This window comes from Schistocerca piceifrons, chromosome 3 (genome assembly GCF_021461385.2).
Source record: "Schistocerca piceifrons isolate TAMUIC-IGC-003096 chromosome 3, iqSchPice1.1, whole genome shotgun sequence".
Lineage (NCBI taxonomy): Eukaryota > Metazoa > Arthropoda > Insecta > Orthoptera > Acrididae > Schistocerca > Schistocerca piceifrons.
Window position 1 is genome coordinate 239,087,536 of NC_060140.1, and position 14,019 is coordinate 239,101,554.

The window sequence follows — 14,019 nt, forward strand, 5'->3', positions numbered from 1 at the left end:
CAGCAAAATAACCTGGTAGGTGAAATGAAATAAAGAAAATAACATCAGAAAAAATCCCACCAGATTTCCTTGCAAAAGGTACCAAAACGTTCTGCTGGAATTTTGCGTCTCAAACAATTTTTTTGAATTAATTCTAGTGTACTCAAAAAGTCTATTATTTTCAACCAAACCTTTATATAATTATATATAGATTTTCATTAGAGCACTCAAATTTGCTTTGATTTCTATGTATAGTGGCTTATATATAGTGGTTTTAAAAAACAATGTTGAGAAAATTTAGAGAACCAACATCTGAAGCTGGCTGCTGAATGACTCTACTGTTGCCAACATACATTAAGCATAAGGACCACAAAAATAAGATACGAGAAATTAGGGCTCATACAGAGGTTACAGGCAGTCATTTTTCCATTGTACTGTTTGTGAATGGAACAGGAAAGGGAATGACTAATAGTGATGCAGATTATCCTCCACCACGCGCCATATGGTAGCTCACAGAGTATCTACTTAGAAGTATATATAGATGTAGTGGCTATGTCCACAGCACTTGACATTATTTTACTGCATAACCATTTTTACAAATTAATTAAATTAAGTATCAAAGACTTTTTATCTTATAGAAAAGTTCGTGTAATATAATGTAATATAAAAAATTAATTTAAATAATCTTAGAAACAGATTGTGTGTTAAAAACATGCCAAATGCGCTCAAAGTATCCACTTACCACTTTTTAATTACAGACCAACTCCTGAAACTAATTTTCAGAGTTTCTAAACATAAGCTCATTTTGTTCTTTGTGAACACTGTTGAATATATATGTTATTGGACTCAATTCTACCTGGCTTCTACTATTTTTGTTTGTGAATCAATAGGTCGTCTCATTTTTGTGGTTGATGAATGCATATTAGGAAAAAAACTACAACTTTTTCAGTAACTTTTTCAATTCATTCTTGCCAACACTTTAATTTCTCACTTATCCACATCCCAATCCATTATGATGGTGGCGATTTCTACTTGCACAAAACCAACAAGTCAAAGACTCATGCTAACTCTGAACCACGAGAGGCATGGCGACAAGACCTCACCTGAATTGTGCAAACATTTGTTGATGATTAATGCCAGTATCATTTTAGACGCTTTGTTGCTACTCTGGTAGCTTTGTTGTTCAGGAAGAGCAACATTTATGCAATTTGCTTCAATTGCCGATAGAAGGCACACCTTGCTCAACTAGCACGCCATGATAGCTGCCACGACGATTTTCGCTCATTCTGAAGAGAGCCAAACCATCACAGACTGCCCTGTTGCGGCGCTGCTTTACTGTAACGCTGCCTCTTCCCAAAGACCTTCGAGCATTCTCGAGAACCTACGAATTCCAAGCACCACCAGCGAGAAGCTGGCTAAGCAGTTAGAAACATCATTAACTACAGACCATGGCAGCTGAAAGTGAGAATGCCCATCGCTGCTCCCCTATTCTCATAGCCATGAGACCACTTAGGCGAATGTTTGTTGTTTCCACAGACATTTCAGTCACATGGCACTGGAGTACATGAAGCCACATTCACACTCAAATGCCAAACATGACCCATGTAGACCCGAGTTAGTGTTTGAATATGGATCCACCATGTGTTATATCCGGAGTAAAGTTGGGATGCAAATCCATAATACACCACATTTGCGACAGGATCTGAATGAGGATATGCCGTGCATTATATCCAGAGCGATGTTCGGAGGCAGATCCACAACATGTCACATCTGGGATAGATCTCGAAGGTGGACCAATCGTGCGTTACGGGTCGTGCAGCGACGTCTCGATCCCTGAGTCAACAGATGGGGACGTTTGCAAGACAACAACCATCTGCATGAACAGTTCGACGACGTTTGCAGCAGCATGGACTATCAGCTCGGAGACCATGGCTGCAGTTACCCTTGACGCTGCATCACAGACAGGAGCGTCTGCGATGGTGTACTCAACGACGGATCTGGGTGCACGAATGGCAAAACGTCAATTTTTTTATGAATCCAGGTTCTGTTTACAGCATCATGATGGTAGCATCTGTGTTTGGCGACATCGGGGTGAACGCACATTGGAAGCATGTATTCGTCATCGTCATACTGGCGTATCACCTGGCTTGATTGTATGGGGTGCCAATGGTTACACGTCTCGGTCACCTCTTGTTCACATTGACGGCACTTTGAACAGTGATGTTACGACCAGTGTCTCTACGCTTCATTTGATCTCTGCGAAACCCTACATTTCAGCAGGATAATGCACGACTGCATGTTGCAGGTCCTGTACGGACCTTTCTGGATACAGAAAATGTTCGACTGCTACCCTGGCCAGCACATTCTCCAGATCTCTCACCAATTGTAGACGTCTGGTCAATGGTGGCTCGTCACAATGCACCAGTCACTGTATGAACTGTGGTATCGTGTTGAAGCTGCATGGGCAGCTGTACCTGTACACGCCATCCAAGCTTTGTTTGACTCAATGCCCAGGCGTATCAAGGCCGTTATTACGGCCAGAGGTTGTTCTGGGTACTGATTTCTCATGATCAATGCATCCAAATTGCGTGAAAATGTAATCCCATGTCAGTTCTAGTATAATATATTTGTCCAATGAATACCCCTTCATCATCTGCATTTCTTCTTGGTGCAGCAATTTTAATGGCCAGTAGTGTAGTATCAAACGCCCTCGTCTGTTCAACGCAAGCTGACATCTCCTTGTGTGCACTGTCACCAAATAGTCCTGCCCCATAATGATACTGGAACTGAGTATAGTTGTTCCGGTTGGGCTGTAATTTTGCGTCCGTGTGCTTCCTGGGCTGCTGTGTGCGCTTCGCTGTGCGCTTGCACTGAGCCAGTGCATGGTGGGCCGCTGTCTGACGCCACACTTCCATGTCCGCCGTTTGTCGCCTTCGACGCAATGTACCAATTTACTGGCGTTCCAGGTGTGCTACACGTTCTTCTCCGCTTTCGCACCTTTGGGTGGTACCCGCAACGCATTCTTCAACGCTTTCCATTCTTTGCATTGTACTCGCAAGTGCTTCCTTCCCCTGGGATTCTATTGCAGCAATTCCTACCGCACTGACGTGTCCAATTCGCCTAGCGATTCTTGCACGGCTATTTTTTTGTTGATGTACCGTAAATGAATGGTCACTCGTAGCAGGACACGACTGTTGTCGAACGCATCTCAAATGAACAGACTGCACACGATGGAGCAAGATCAGGGTAGTAACAGGGCTGAACGAGATGAAGAAGAGTTGAGTTTTCCCATGGGAGGGGAGGTGTGGAACACAGACGATAGACGCGAAACAGGGGCAGACCGAGAACGCGAGGATATGAGCGGTGAAATCAATGAGAAAGAAGGGGTCGAAGTGAATAGGCATGTGGAGGCTATTGTTTATATAAATAAGACCACAGATGAGAACAGACCGAGGATAATTCGGCCACGACAGTATAACAGTGCTCAACTTTCTAGAGTAACATCACCAACTGGTAAAGATGGGCCCAGTCACTATAGACAGTATTGGGGCAACACCTGTTTTGGAACACTCTGCATTGTTGCCAGATGTATCCAACATGGCGGCGATGACGTCGTCCAAGATGGCGGCCATGACGTCAGCTCATGACGCAAGTACCATTATCCAAGATGGCTGCTTTTGGAGGGAAAATGCCATGCTCCCCTCCCCCAGAAAATTGGCCGTAAGATCAAATTTCAACAGGATAATTCACTACACCACGGTTATCTCTACTAAACAAAACAATCTCGGGAAGATAGGCCACTTGGGCTACCTCCATTAACCTAAGTCACCTGATCGCCACTTCCTCCAGTGAATTGGCGCCAAGTTTGAATTTTGGCGGTAAACAATGGTCAATTCGCATATCTCTACTAAGCTAAGAAAATGGCGAGAGAGAAAGCACACTTTTACTAGCCTCAGTCACCCAACCACCACCTCCTCCTGAGGATTCGTGGGGAAAGGACTTGGACATAAGTCTTTATTTAATCATTTTCATGCAGTATGACCATCCAGTGTGTTCACCACAAAGCCAAGTACAAATTGACACCACTAGAGAGCACTACTGTGGACTTGGAATGAATTTTCGCGAATTCCACACTCACCTGGATTTGGAAGGAACTATTTAAACTCACCACCACGATCCTCAATCGACCGCCATGTCCCCTTACCAACCCATGTTGTTGGGATAACGTGCACTAATGTGCACAGTGACGTCATCCAACATGGTGGGGGAAATGGCGGGAAAACGACTCCGCCTATGATGGACATTAGTTTTTATTTTGCAAGCAATGACTCCACCACAAGATCTAGACTCCAACTGACCTAGTACACTTTACTACCACCAGAGGATACTGTCATCCCTCGTGTGACCTAATCCCAGATGATGGTCTGTAGGGGTAAAAAGATGCGAAAATGACTCAGGCTCGGCTGGGCTGCTAGGGAGAGTAAGGAAGCAGTGCACTCTATTTATTTTGGAACATTTTATTTGGGGATGGAGTATATTTATCACACTGACACAAAACACTCGCCCATATGTGCTTGGGGTCACAATACACAGTCTACAGATACACAAACAACTCCTCATGGATTCTAGAGAAGGAGAAGTTGCTGCAGGTCAATTTTTTCCCAGTGTTCTATCTGGATGCATCAGTCGCATGACGTAACTTGCGTTCTACTCGTATACAGCCACGTGTTCTGAATGTAGTTTAAAGCAGTGTCGCTTGCGATCGTTAATGGTAAACCTGTCGGTCATCAAAGGACTTCCACCTCATGTGTGATAAAACTTGACACATTCCTCTAAAGGGACTTTGATTTATGCGATCCCCCCTTTCGCATCTTGTGTGTAAAATCGAGACTTCAGCGTCATAACTAAGTTAGCGATAGGAGCTTGTGAGGTGCTGCAATCCCTGTGTAAACATTTGCCCCACAGATGTGCTGTTTTCATAGTAACGTAATAACTTGTAATTTTCACATGTCGGAGGCTACTGCTATGCATTTATCCGTTTCCTTGTAGGAGGTAACCCCCGCTACTAACGATCATTTTATATAGGTCTGATGCAATTTCTGAACCGTGGTCAGATGCGAACATTGGACACTATACGTCTCCGGAAAGCTATATTGTGCTCATATCACGCAGAGCAAATTTTTTATGGAAGTAGTTTTTCCTTTTGCGGTTTGATGACATACTTTATCTTAGAGAAACTGGGAAGAAGGATGTATGTCATATACTTGAAACATATTTCTTACATTGGATTATTAACAGCGCTACATTCCATATGACTGATAGGTTGGAGATGCAGGCGATCTAACATTACAGCCTGTTTTAGGTGCAGAACTTTGTAGCATTAGGAGTGTGTGTGTTTATGTTTTCTCTTACCGATACTTACCAGGTAACAATCCTAGACAATACTTCAGAGTTGATACCTTGGTTGATTTTCGTAAATGCGTCGAACTCCAGCCGTCACGATCTCTATCGTGGATAAAGATCAATTGATTATTGTTGTTCTTAACCGCCTGTTATTACATGGCGATACTTTGCAGTCCATTACTATACATCGATAAGGAGTGCTAAGCTCCTCGACATGGGCGCATCTCGATAAATATCATGCACTTGGATCGGTGAGCACTGTTAAAGCTCAATTCATGCAAGAGACGTGGAGTGTAGGTCTTCTTTTGGACGGTTGGAGATTAATTCGGTAATGGTGCTGCATGCCTGGTTGGTCAATGACAGTGTGAGGAGGGTCTTTCGCTCTCTAATTTTACCCTAAGACAGCAAGAATGCTCTGTGACTCCCATACGCATAAAGACAGATCGTAAATTAATCACTATGCTCCAGGTGCTAGAAATATGTGGAGAGTTGTCTGGTATACTTTGATGATTTATGTGTTCGAGAATTAACACTGAATGGAATTACTGCACAGTCATCTATCCTTGTTCGCAATGATACTCGCAGAGTGGAGAGGGGTTGGTCTAGCTATGATACTGAAATTTGGGAGACATGCTGTCACATCATTGGCCAGTGTTGAAGTTACTGTAAAATTGCTAAAATTGTTCGTGATATCAACTGTGATGCTTATTATTACAGTACATCGGCGTTGTCTTTTCCGTCCCATCTGTGCATTGGCACGCTGTTGGCTACCATATAATGACTGACTGACAGCGCTTGTCTGAGTTGGGGAAAAGAGTTTTGTGGATGGGTGACACCTTCTGAGGACTACTAGCAGCGAAACAGTGCTCGCGTACATGACTGCAATATGAGTAATCAGTCGCAATGGAACATATAGTTATCAGCTATTCCGTCAGTGTGAGAGACGAGTCTAAATGTAGAGCTCGTGAATGACCTTCAGACTGTAGTTTGGGGCTCTGCACAAAGCGAGAAAACTCTTCCAGTTTCCTTATGTTGTGTCTTTTATTTAAAATGAGCCGATGTGTGGCGTGTTCTGGTACTCACCGTAAGACACAGGAGACAGTAGCAGCAGCAGTTTGAGGGACTGTGTATACCGTTAGGACTGCTTGGATGTCTGCACACTGCGTTATTCTGGGGATTATTGTGAAATTTCTTTCTCCCCGATAGAGCCCAACTGCAACTTTGCATCATTGTGCCAGCATCGGTGCCCAGGTGACTTCTATATCGGATGAAGTTAGTTGAGCTTTTATAGTTCGTAATTTTTCTCTGTAGGGGGATAGACAATAACGATGATAGCATGTTGGGCTGACTGATTTGAATGGGCACGGATCTGTTTGGCGATGTACTACACTGCGCGCATTTCCACCGAATGGTCAAAACACAGTCCTGTTGCAGTAACTCAGGTCATCCTGTTTCTACATGGGTTGCAGAAGGTGGTGGATATGTCTTTCTCCGACTTACGCTCAGTTCCGACATAAATTGGAACGATCACATGGGGAAAGCTGTAGGAATGGGAGCAGTTGCAAGATGCGTAGGGGGGTGACTAAAACCATGTTGGAATTCTACTGTAGCAGCTGACTCGTTGCAAGACATTAGAGAGCCAGAAATATGATTGAGTAGTAGTTCTAATAATTAAAGAAATTGTCAAGAGGATCCAACGCAGGTATGTGCCTGAATGGAAAGACCCGATTCCAAATCATGGACATCATTTCTAGCAGATAACGTAACACTAGAGATCTGAGAAGCTGAGAGCACATCATGCTCAGTTCCGATTTAAACTACTACTTTACGAACTACTGCTTGTGTTCCTTCTCAATCAGTCATCGACTATAGCTCAGTGGATATGTCATGGAAGCAATGATATGGTCTTGAGAAAGAATGCACTAGAAATATTGTAGAATTATCGGTTTGAGAGAGTGGCAAATACCGATTACATACCACGTTCAATAGCCGAATCACTTTTAAAATGCGGTAATTTTATCACGAGGTTGCATCATGGTCTGATAATAGACATTCCTACGACACAGTACTTGTCCAGAAAAAAGCACCTCATTCAGAGGTAATGTCGTACCTTGATTTGTAAAGTGGGTATAGTTTTTAACAAAGATACTTGTATGTACCTGTAGAACCAAGACCGCTTATGACAGTAACATGCAGTAGTTGTTGAGATCGAGTTTTTTTTTAACATCTGGTCGATTATGTCTCTCTTTACATGGTGGGAGGACTCGCAAGGAAAAAATGTAAGAGAGATGTCCACCCATCGTTGATTTTCGGTCTGTATTATTTTGTATCATGGGCAATCAGCTATTGACGAAGTATTATACTTAGTAGTGAATGATTTGGAATTTGTTACATCACCGACTTCGGTATTCGAGAGCGGAAATATCACTTTCCTCTATTTGTTTCTAGTTACTAGGTGGTTTACAGCACGCTGCACCTCGTTTAAGTTTGGGCTTTGTATAGAAATAATTTCCAGTCAATATCTTGGGAATTATGTTGCGCTAGCGATCGGTGGGATGCTGCCTAGTACTTGATATCGAGAAGTACCGCGAAAATGGTACAATATTATAGTGAAAATACGTGTGTTCTTGTAATCGCTGAGTCTGGAGATGTGTGTAGAAAAACGAGCAAGCAGGCAAGCAGGTATGGATCAGAAACAGTAACGCATTTGTGCAGAGTGGTGACGATCGCGAATTTGTAGAACAGATCTGAGTGCGACTTCTGTCCATTGAGGGTGCTCTGATATAAAAGGGATGATTTTGTTTGGCAGAGGATATGAATTGTATGTTTACTACATCAGCATGGTACGCACTGATACATCGCTGGGTTGGAGCTCGGTTTCACACATTAATATTCAAGCTCCTGTCCACAGTGGGGGAGCACTGTAATTGAGTAGGAGTCTTTATGTATTTGATGTTATGTAGGGTACGCAGTGATATATTGCTGGGTTGCAGGTCAGTTTCAAGTTCTAATATTCAAGCTCCTGTCCTCAATGGGAGATGGTTCAAATGGCTCTGAGCACTATGGGGCTCAACATCTTAGGTCATAAGTCCCCTAGAACTTAGAACTACTTAAACCTAACTAACCTAAGGATATCACACACACCCATGCCCGAGGCAGGATTCGAACCTGCGACCGTAGCAGTCCCGCGGTTCCGGACTGCAGCGCCAGAACCGCTAGACCACCGCGGCCGGCCCTCAGTGGGAGAGCAGTGTGTTTGAGTAAGAGTCTTTCCGTATTTGACAATATGTATGGCACTTTGCTAGGTTTAGTTGTCCTATCAAAATACAGATCTGTGTAAAATAACCGCAGTAAGTCTCATCTGTGTGAGGAAGAAAAAGGCTGACGGTGCTTCGATACCAGTGGCATCAGTAATTCGGCATGTAAATTCGATAAGAGCCAATCATAACGCTCAAATCATTCACATGCTTTGTGCTGGGATATAGGAGCTTCTACATAGCGGTGAGAACATTTGTGTATGTTGAGAGCATGAAGGCTATCACGTTAAGAGCACTGGGAAGAGTGCATTCGGCGTTATTTCTGTTAGGCAAGAATTTCCTTGCATACAAGCTAAGACATCAACAAAGCGAGCGTTAACTATTTCTGGGACACTATACAATTCCCGAGAGGTCGACTTGGCTGTTATTTTTTACAAAGCCTTGTGACGTAAGAATAACATTGAGAACATTTTAGATGGCGAGTCGCCACGCGGACGTTTCACGGGTATGCATTGCTGAACACAGCTGGTATGTTCCATTAGGAGGAACTTTCACCTGTGTCCGGCATTGGCTCTCGGCTGTGCACGCCCCGGGACCGTCTGCACCGGTGTCTAGGTGAACATGTATTTGGATAGGAATTTGTCAGGTGTCAAGTATGAAAGGGATGACACCACCTCATGCTCGAGGGCACCTGTGCGTGGTTTGACAGCTGACAGCTGCATCGCTTGGCAGGGGTTGCCGCAAACCTCCTGTGTGCTCTACTGGACAGGAGGTGGCAGAGGGTGCTTGCGCACGTTGATTGCACTATTTTGTGGTCAGGTCTATAGGTTGTGCTGTGTATTATCTGGACAATTTACGAGTACTAAGCGTGTCTACACAACACCGTGATGCATTATTTAGGACCAGTTTGCAGGTCTGTACTGAAATTATTTGGGAAAATTAGAAATTATTTGTGTGTCTGCAGACTGTGTATTGTGATCCCAAGCACATATGGGCGAGTGTTTTGTGTCAGTGTGATAAGTACACTCCATCCCCAAATAAAATGTTCCAAAATAAATAGAGTCCACTGCTTCCTTACTCTCCCCAGCAGCCCAGCGGAACCTATTTTCGCACCATTTTACCCCTACAGGCCATCATCTGGGATCAGGTCACACGAGGGATGACAGTATCCTCTGGTGGCAGTAAAGTGTACTAGGTCTGTTGGAGTCTAGATCTTGTGGTCGAATCATTCTGTATCCAGAACGGCCCATGCAAGACCTGCAACACGTGGTCGTGCATTGTCCTGCTTAAATGTAGGGTTTCACAAGGATCAAATGAAGGGTTCTGGTGCAGTCTGTACTCAGCATGTTCATACAATCACATATAATGGCCTGATTTAATCTCACTGCAAGGAAGCTATTACATTTCCCTACGTCATATGGATAGAAATAATTCTCTTTTCATTCTCATTTAATTTTAGTCCTTATTAACCTTTTTTGAATATGACTATGTCGCAAAAAAGTATTTTTAGTTGAACAAATAACTGTTTCAAGGGTGCTCATTTGGAATTCGTATTAAACGTTCCTACAGCTCATTTTTGTACAGTGAAAACTGTTTGAGATTTATTGTACTGTGCCCTAGGGATGTGATCTTACACATAATTAAAAAGCAGAAATATGAAAAATAGGTAAGCTGGGTACATTCTATGATGCCGATAAAACATAAAATCAAGCAAACTGAATCCATTTCATTTGAGAGATGTAGAAAATGCGCTTTCCAGTTTGGGTTTTCGTTAAGATACAATCCCAAGAATTTAGTAGTATAGCCTGAGATGATGTATTTTCATACCGCCACATCTCGTCACATAAACCACCGATATGAGCAACGAAAGAGGCCAAGAGCCATTTACTTGTCAATTTATAATATTTAACTACGCATTGTGAACTACTTAAACCTAACTAACCTAAGGACATCACTCACATCCATGCCAGAGGCAGGATTCGAACCTGCGACCGTAGCGGTCGCGCGGTTCCAGACTGTAGCGCCTAGAACCGCCCGGCCACTCCGGCCGGCCCCGAGTTCGAGTCTCGGTCCGGCACACAGATTTAATCTGCCAGGAAGTTTCATATCAGCGCACACTCCGCTGCAGAGTGAAAATCTCATTCTATTTTGTGATTGTTGACTAAGAATGATTTTTTGCTGAGACTTCGTTTTAATGAAATAAATGATTTTCTGAAAGATCCATTGTTGTCAGGGTTGCTGCTGTTGTTTTCAGTCTCAAAAATCACTGGTGTAAATGTTACTTGGCAAAGACTTACCTTCGCTCCTCAATGTTGCGTTGTAAATAAATTTTATGAATATCTACTCCACCAAAATATGCAGAAACTTGCTGGTTTATTGACAGTGTACTAATGATTTGATAGAACCAAGAGAAATTTTAATAAAATCAGGTTGACATGATATTCTCTTTCAGAATTACATATTCACTGCATAAAACTTCACTTCCAAATCCTTTACTCTCTGACTGAATTACAACGTCGTTGGCAAATAGTAAAATTTTATTTCTTCTCCCTGAACTTTAATTCCGTTTCCAAATGTTTCCTTACTTTTCTTCACGGCTTGCTCAGTGTACAGATTGAATAACATAGACTACAGCCCTGGCTCACCCTCTTTTCAACCACTGCTTCCCTTTCATGCACTTCGACTCTTGTGACTGCCATTTAGTTTCTGTACAACTTGTAAATAGTCTTTCAGTCACTGTATTTTACCCCTTCTACCTTCAGATTTAAAGAGTGTATTGCAGTCAACATAATCAAAATCTTTCTAAATAACTACAAATGCTATAAACATGGACTTGCTTTTCCTTAACATATCTTCTAAGACAAGTCGTAGGGTAAGCATTACCTCGTGGATTCCAACATTTCTCCAGAACCCAAAGTGGTTGTTCCTGGGTTGGCTTCTACCAGTTTTTCTGTTCTTCTGTAAGTCTGTGTCAGTACTTTGCAACCATGACCTATTAAACTGATAATTTGGTAATACACCTGTCAACATTTGCTTTCTTTGGAAGCTTAATCTACTATCTTTCCCTTTCCTATAATATTGCTTCAGTTACATTTCCCTTGCATATTTCCTCTACACATTCCTTCCACCTTCCAGCTACCCCTTCTTTGCTTAGTACTGGCTTCCCATCTGTGTTCGTGATATTCACACCTCTGCTTCTCTTTTCTCCAAAAGCCTCATTAATTTTGCTGTAGGCAGTGCCATTTTGCAAATCCTTTCAGTCTCGTTTTTAGGCGTTTGTATGCCCTTTCACTTTCTCCATTGCCTGCATTTTTATAATTTCTCCTTTCACCATTTCTGTTCGGTATCTCTTGTGATATGCATGGATATGTATTACGTCTTGGGTTTTACCCAAGTGGTCCTCTTCTGCCTTCACTATTTCATCTCTGAAAGTTATCTATTCATCTTCTATTGTATTACCTTCCCCTGTTGCAGTTAATCGTTGCCTAATACTCCCTCTCATACTCTCAACAACCTCTGGTTCTTTAAAAGTACCCTCGTCCAACTCCTTAATTTCCTAATGCTCTTCCATTTCTTCAGTTTTAATCAATAGTTCATGAACAATAAATTATGGTCAGAACCCACATCTGCTCCTGGAAATGTCTTACGTTTAAAATGTGGTTCTGATATCTCTTTCTTGCCATTATATAATCAATTTGAAACATTCCAGTGTCTCCAGGTCTCTTCCACACACACACACACACACACACACACACACACACACACACACACACACACACACACACCATTCTTTCATGATTCTTAAATCAAGTACCAGTAATGACTGCATTATGGTCTGTGCCCAATTCTAGTTGGCAGCTTCCTCTTTCTTTCATTGACCCCAGTCCATATTCTCCTTCTATTTTTCCTTCTCTTCCTCTTCCTATTGCCGGCCGGGGTGGCCGAGCGGTTCTAGATGCTACAGTCTGGAACCGCACGACCGCTACGGCGCAGGTTCGATTCCTGCCTCGGGCATGGGTGTGTGATGTCCTTAGGTTAGTTGGGTTTAAGTAGTTCTAAGTTCTAGGAGACTGATGACCTCAGAAGTTAAGTCCCATAGTGCTCAGAGCCATTTGAACCATTTTTGAACCTCTTCTTATTACCTAATTCCCGTCACTCAACCAAATTAAATGTTCCTCTGCCTTAACTTTCTGAATAATTTATTTCATCAGCATGCTTTCAGTTTCTTCTTCATTTGGGGAGCTCTCTGGCATTTGAACTAGTACTTCTGTGATGAGTGTCGGCTTTGTTTTTATCTTGGCGACGATAATACATTCACCATACTGCTCGTAGTAGCTTACCTGATTCCCATTTTCTTATTCATTATTAGACCTGCACCTGCATTATCTCTATTTAATTTTCTATTTATAAGCCTTGCAATTGTATTTATAAACTCACCAGAAGTCCTGTTCATCCTGCCACTGAACTTCATTAATCCCCGTTATATCTAACTTCAACCTACCGATTTTCCTATTCAAATTTTCTGACCTACCTACCCGATTAACGGCCCTTACATTCCACGCTCTGTTCCATAGAATGTCAATATTGTTTTCTGATGACAGCTTCCTCCTGAGTACTCCCCACTCAAAGATACTATTGGGGGACTATTTTACTTCTGAAATATTTTATCCAATAGGATGCCATCATCATTTAACCACACAGTTGTGCTGCATGTCCTCGGGAAAATTAATGGTTATAGTTCCCCCTTGCTTTCAGCTGCCTGCAGTCCCAACACAACAAGGCTATGTTGACTGATGTTCCAAGGCTAGATCAGTCAATCATCCAAACAGCTGCCCCTATAACTACTGAAAAAGCTGCTGCCCATCTTCAGAAGCCACATATTTGTCTGGCATCTCCACAGATACGTATAGTTTGCAAGCCGCATCATTTTGGCAGTGTCTGTGGTTCATGGGCCAACAAAACTAGATAGCACTGAGAAAAGCAGGGATACTGTTGAGGATATGATGGAGATATTATTTTGCTAAGGGAAGGGTTGTTATGAGATGGAAGCTATGTCAAGGATAAAGCTTTAATTTCCCCTTGAATGCAGCGTTTTTCTGTACCAAACACAACTTACTGCGTAATTTGTTGCAAAACTGTATGACTGGAATGGAGAAGAAGTTGAAAGAAAAATTTAGTGCTTTGCATAGGTGCAACCAAACCTTGGGTGAAATGTTCCGGAGATAAAATAGTTCTCCCCCTCCCCCATTCTGATCTATGAGTGCGGCTTAAAGATCTAAAGTTAGTAAATCTGAGTCAAACCAAATTATGTGTCCACTGCAGAATTCTGATTATAGTGTTTGGCAGTGCCTGATCTACATCCCTTATCACAACGTTTGTG